The sequence below is a fragment of the Hipposideros armiger genome, unplaced genomic scaffold (assembly GCF_001890085.2).
Source record: "Hipposideros armiger isolate ML-2016 unplaced genomic scaffold, ASM189008v1 scaffold_154, whole genome shotgun sequence".
In the NCBI taxonomy this organism is placed as follows: Eukaryota; Metazoa; Chordata; class Mammalia; order Chiroptera; family Hipposideridae; genus Hipposideros; species Hipposideros armiger.
Window position 1 is genome coordinate 2,902,567 of NW_017731504.1, and position 6,720 is coordinate 2,909,286.

The 6,720-nt window shown below is 43.1% G+C and overlaps 1 pseudogene; it reads right to left on the bottom strand.

Moving 5' to 3' along the window:
• The window catches only part of LOC109387338 (protein DEK-like), a 48,479-nt pseudogene that overhangs the window by 27,500 nt on the left and 14,259 nt on the right, over positions 1–6,720 (bottom strand).

Sequence of the window (6,720 nt, forward strand, 5' to 3'; positions counted from 1 at the left end):
CGCCGGCGATTCATAGCAGCCCAGCTCCAGGTTGAGCTGTTGTTCAGCATCTTAGCTGTGGAGGGCAGTGTCACTGGCCCTCATATGTGGGATCTGCACCGGGGCCCTCTGGCATCCCAAGCCAGTTCTTAACCATCGCGCACTCGGCCGACCCAAGATTTTTCTTTTTAACTGTCTAATTTCATGTTCTAATCTCTGGTGTAATTGTGACTCCTTTTCACACTGGACCTTATCTGGTGATAGTGCACACACTGACTTCTGTCCTTTCTCAGTACAGCTTTGTTTTCTGCCTCCACTCTCCTCCTTGGAGTTACTTTAGTGTCTTACTGTTGTGACAGTGCACCTGGTTTTCCCTGAATGTGACAACCTCTCCAACAATCCCCAGCTAACTTGGCATGCTGCATTATCACTTCTGCCATTTCAGCTGGGTGAAAGCTGTGGAAACCTTATTAACCTTCTAAACCCTTTCATTTAGCTTTCCAGGAACTACCACATTCAATTGCTTTTTACTTCAAACCCACATATTCTAAATCCCAAGGAATTTACTGAAGCAGTACTCCTCTCTAGGCATAGCTATGTTAATTTTTGTAAGCATATTACAGCACATTTTGATTCCTGTCATTTATTTCTGCAAATGCCACCATGTCCCATTTTTCTTCACTTTTAAATTTATGTAGTTCACATTTCAAAGAAATCACTGTTATATTTTTCCCAGTTTAAATAATGTCAATTTTTATAAACCCATTAATCAGTTAAAGTAAAAAATTTCCCAATAAACATGCCTCCTCTTGTCACTCTAGTGGTCTTGTATGTTGACAAAAGTGTGATACAGCATGGTAATTTTGGTTACCCAGTATATTTATAAAAATGGCATGGCATCTCTGTATCTATCTCCTATAGGTATATTCCCAAACCTTAGTTTCTGAATTTATTGTAATGAAAAGTTCATATAGAATTGCTTGGTTCTAGGTAACATTCCATGTGGCCCCCAACTATACTCCTGGTGAAATCTAGATAAATCATTCCTATAGATATGTACTCTGTCCCTGTTGAAGTAGTGGTGCCTAACCTGTACCAGCCTGTAGCTTTGTCTGATTGCTTTTTCTCTTTCCAAGTATTCCTAAATCCCCCAGCCCCACTCCTCTTCCTAGTTTATTCTTACACTGAGTGAATATGTGACATTCTTAAAGCAGTCTTAATGTTGGGCTGGGGGATTGATAATGGCAGACATCAGCATATTGAAGAACAAAGACATTTGGTCAGGAAGCAATTCATTATCATCATCATGTATTATCTCAATTTTAATCTTCAAATCAGTTCTATATGAATAAGGAGGTTAAGCATTTTTTTTTAAGATTTTATTGGGGAATTGGGGAAGGGGAACAGTGTTGGGGAATTGGGGAGGTGGGATAGCCAAGTTGTTGTCCTTCAATCTTAGTTGTGAAGGGCGCAGCTAGCTCAGCTCCAAGTCCAGTAGCCATCTGGCTGTGCGTCGGCAGCTCGTGGCCTCTCAGCTCTTGGTGCTATGTTCAACCTTAGTTGCGGGTGGGTGTAGCCCACCATTCCATGCGGGAGTCAAACCATCAACCTTGCTGCTAAGAGCACATGCTCTAACCACTGAGCCATCTGGTGGCCCGTTGGCAGCTCAGAGCAGCTCAGCTCAAGGTGCCATGTTCAATCTTAGTTGCGGGTGGGCATAGCCCACCATCCCATGTGGGAGTCTAACCGGTAACGTTGTTGTTAGGATCACATGCTCTCACCAGCTGAACCATCTTATCACCTGTTGGCAGCTCAGCGACAGCTCAGCTCAGGCGCAGCTCACTGGCCCATGTGGGAATTGAACTGGTGACCCTGTTGCTCAGAGCTTGTGCTCTTAACCAACTAAGCCACTTGGCCGGCCCATATAAGTTAAGCATATTGCCCACTGTCATACAGCTTCAACATGTGAGGACTGTCTGCCATTTTCCACAACTGTCTAGGTACCCACTTTGAAGTTGCAATTTTTCTAAAAGAGCCCTGGAAAATCACAGCCTCTTCATTGGTTTATAACAACCCAACATGTGAACCTGAAAAGTGGCTGTCGTCACTGGGGAGTTGCAGGGGAGGTTTTGGTGGTGAGATGCCCAGTGTAAAAAAGGCATGCGGATCTGACATGAGGAAGAACCAGCAGGTTTAATCAGCAATAGCAACCATTATATAGAGGTTTTGGGGGGAGGATAGCACATAGGAGTGTGCATACTTCCTCCTTCAAGTGCAAGTCAGGCTTACATAAAGGGCTATGTAATCGGAGCCTGGTGCCTGCACAGCAGGCTCCGGAGTCAATGTCTGGACACCCAGGGCCTCTGCTCATGCGTACCTGAACGTGCCTGGGCCCAGTCAGTCCACCCCCTACAGAGTGGTGGTTTGGGACTTGACCCAAAGAGCGTGTCCCTGCGCACAAAAGCCACAGCAGCAATACATAGAGCAACAGAGGACCACGAGGCTGACAGTGATACCTACCAAAATAAGGCTTACCCATCGCCATGAAGGGCCAAGGGAGTTCCATCAACGTGTAAGGGGGTCGTCCTGCAGGGCCTGGATCACCAAAACCTCTGTTTCCTGGAAGGCCTCCTGTATCTTTTGTTGGTGGTCCAGAATGTAAACACAGCATTCACTGTGCAAGAGGGCACATGTTCCCCCCTGTGCAGCTGTTAACAGGTCTAGGGCCATCCTGTTCTGCAGTACCACCTTTCTCACTTGGATTGTTTCGTCAAGGAGCATGGCTAAAGAGTCTCGTGTGACATTCAGAGTGTTGGTGACGTGTTGGGCAAGGGCTTCCACCAGTAGATCTACGTCTATCACTCCACCCCCTGGCAACAAGATGGCTAAGGGGTAAAATCACCAGGCCACCTGCTTTTCCTGGTTCCAACGATGGTAAACTGGGTCCCAATTGGCCAGCTTCTGGGGCAACGTGGGCAGGAGGCGACCGTGAATAAAGGGGTGCCTCCAAGTGCAGCGGCTCGTCTATTGGGCCAGCAAATATGGCCAGCCGTGGTGACCACAAACCTAGATAGCATCACCTGGCAGGAAATCAGTGGGACTTTCCCCCTATACGGATCCATCCCACCAGCGAGTAGGGTCCATTATAACAGTAACATTGAGGCAGAGCTCCTAGGGTAACCAGCCTACCCTATGATTTGGAACCATGGGGTGTTGTTGTTCGACACACAGAGGAGCATGGTTGGACAATGTCACATGAATCCTCACCAACCATTGTCCACAGCCTTGCCAAGGAAAGGGGGATTGTTGTGGTGCTGTTTCCACAAGAGGGATTCAACAGCGCGGCGGCGAGTGTTCCCCTCCGGACTGTTCTGGTCCCAGTGCTGGAGGTCTGTCCAGTTGGTACCAGTGGCAGGGGCGACTCGCCAGGGCAGTCCTTCAGCAGTCTCCACTGGCAGCTCTGTGCACACCCAGCAGTGTGAGGCGTTGTGCACCTAGGCAAAGGTGTGTGCCCAGGATAGAACGTTGTTTCTGGTGGCTAACCTGGGCGATATGACAGAGCAGATAAACAGACCATCATGTNCAGTGGTTAGGCATATATATAATTTGTGAAGTGAACCCTGATAAGTCTAGTATCTATCTGACACCATACATAGTTTTTACAACATTATTGACTATATTTCCCATACTGTATTTCACATCCCCATAGCTATTTTGTGACTACCCATTTATACTGTCTAACCTCTTCACCTTTTTCACATATCCCCTCAACCCCTTCCCACCTAATAACTATCAGTTTGTTCTCTGTATCTATGAGTCTATTTCTATTTTGTTTGTTCGTTTATTCTGTTGTTTAGATTTCACATATTAATATTATATAAGTGAGATCATATGGTACTTGTCTTTCTCAGTCTGACTTATTTCACATAGCATTATATCTTCTAGGTTCATCCATGTCGTTGCAAATGGTCATATTTCATTTTTATAGCAGAGTAATACTCCATTGTATAAATGTACCACAGTTTCTTTATCCAGTCATCTACTGATGGGCATTTCGGTTGTTTCCATATCTTGGCTCTCATGACAAGTGCTGCAGTAAACATAGGGGTTCATATATTTTTTTTGTATTAGTGTTTTGGATTTCTTTGGAATGGAAATACTAGGTCATAAAGTAGCTCTATTTTTTTTTTTTTTTAAATTGGGGAATTGGGGGAGGGGAACAATATTGGGGAATTGAGAAGGGAGACCAGCCAAGTTGTTGTTCTTTGGTCTTAGTTGTGGAGGGCGCCAGTTGCCATCTGGCTGCCCATCGGCAGCTCGTGGCCTCTAAGCTCAAGGTGCTTAGTTGCAGGTGGGGGTAGCCACCATCCCATGTGGGAGTTGAACCAGCAGCCTTGTTGTTAAGAGCATGTGCTCTATCCACTGAGCCATCCGGGTGGCAGCTCAGCTCAAAGTGCCAAGTTCAGTCTTAGTTGTGGTTGGGCAAAGCCACCATCCCATGTGGGAGTTGAACTGGCAGCCTTGTTGTTAAGAGTGCATGCTCTATCCACTGAGCCATCTGGGTGGCAGCTCAGCTCAAGGTGCCGAGTTCAGTCTCAGTTGCGGGTGGACGCAACCCTCCATTGAACAGGCAACCTTGTTGTTAAGAGCACATGCTCTCATCAGCTGAGCCATCCTGCCACCTGTTGGTAACTTAGCATCGTCACTGGCCCATGTGGGAATCGAACCGGCAGCCCTGTTGCTCAGAGCTCACATTCTTAAGCTAACTTTTAACCAACTGAGCCACTCGGCCAGCCCACTCTGTTTTCAATTTTTTGAGGAACCTCCATACTGTTTTCCACAGTGGCTGCACCATTTTGCACTCCTACCAACAGTGCACAAGGGTTCCTTTTTCTCCACATCCCTGCAACACTTGTTGTTTGTTGATTTATTGATGATAGCCATTCTGATAGGGGTGAGGCAGTATCTCATTGAGGCTTTTATTTTCATTTCTCTGATGATTAGCAACATTGAGCATCTTTTCATGTCTATTGGCCATCTGTATGTCTTCTTTGGAGAAATGTCTGTTTAGGTCCTCTGTCCATGTTTTAATTGGATATTTTTTTCTTTTCTTTTGAGTTCTTTGAGATTTTTTTTTTTGAGATTTTTTTAAAAGTAAATTTTAGATGTTAACCCCTTATCAGATGTTTCATTGGCAAATATCTTCTCCCATTCAGTAGGATATCTTTTTGTTTTGTTGATGGTTTCTTTTGTTGTGCAAAAATTTTTAGTTTGATATAGCCCCATTTTTTTATTTTTTTATTTTATTTTTTTACCGAGGAGATATATCAGTAAAAATATTATTAAGGGTAATGTCTGAGAGTTTGCTTCCTGTATTTTCTTCTAGGAGTTCTATGGTTTCAGGTTTACATTTAAATCTTTAGTCAATTTTGAGTTTATTCTTGTATATGGCATAAGAAGGTGATCCAGTTTTATTTTTTTTGTAAGTTTCTATCAGTTTCCCATTTATTGAAGAGACTGCCTGTACCCAGTTTAAATTCATGATTTCTTTGTCATAGATTAAATGGGTATATAGCATGGATTTATTCCCAGGTTCTCATTTCTGTTCCATTAATCTAGGTATCTGTTTTTATGACAGTACCATGCTGTTTTGACTATGGCCTTGTAGTATAATTTGATATCAGGTAGCATGATACCTCCAGCTTTGTTTTTCTTTCTCAAGATTGCTAAGGCTTTTCTGAGTCTTTCGTGGTTCCATATAAATTTTAGTATTATTTGTTCTAGTTCTGTGAAAAATGCCATTGGTATTTTTGTAGGAATTGCATTGAACCTATAGATTGCTTTGCGTAGTATGTACATTTTAACTATATTAATTCTTATCCATGAGCATGGTATAGGTTTCCCTTTATTTGTATATTTTTTAATTTCTATCTTCAATGCTTTATAATTTTTGATATTGTCCCTATTTTTAAATGCAACACATCAATGTGGGACCAGCCCTTTCCTCATCTCTGTTCCCCCTCCCAGTCTCTAGGTGACTTCTTCTGTATGTCCTTATTTGTAGGGCTATTGTTCAGGTAGATTGCAGATGATTCTCAATGATGGTTGTTCTGTAGTTTAATTGTAATTTAGATGTGGTTGTGGGAAGATGCAAGTAAAGCATTTTCCTACTCTGCCGTTTTGACTGGAAGTCCTATGCTAAACTTTATTAGATACTTTCTATTTCACATTGCATTTTATTATAATTGTAGCAGAAAAAATTAATGCAGGAAGTCACTTATTTAAGATATGGTCTGACCAGGATCCTGAGGATGACCCTGGTGGTAATAGCCAATGATCCAGGCAGTGCACCGTAGGCAAGGCTGCAGATCCACTCCCAGCCCTATTCTTGAGCATTTCAAGTGTCAGTCTGGAACCACTGCCTCTGGTGTGGTCTTCCTCATCTCAGATGCCATATATCTTATTCTTGAGTGTGCACCTCAGTCACATTGCAAACTTGTAAAAGCTTTTTCCCGTGCCTGGCAAAAAGTTCCTGATTCAGACCTGATACAGATATATATCTGTACTTCAGATTACTCAGGCAATTCTTCTGATGCAGGTAAGCTGTGAACCACATTTTGGGAAATAATACTCTTCTATAGTAACAACATCAACTATGAACCCCAAACCAATTTTTACTGAGCCTGTAAGATTTTTATTTATTTTATTTTATTATTTTTTAAATTCTGTGCATGTAATGTC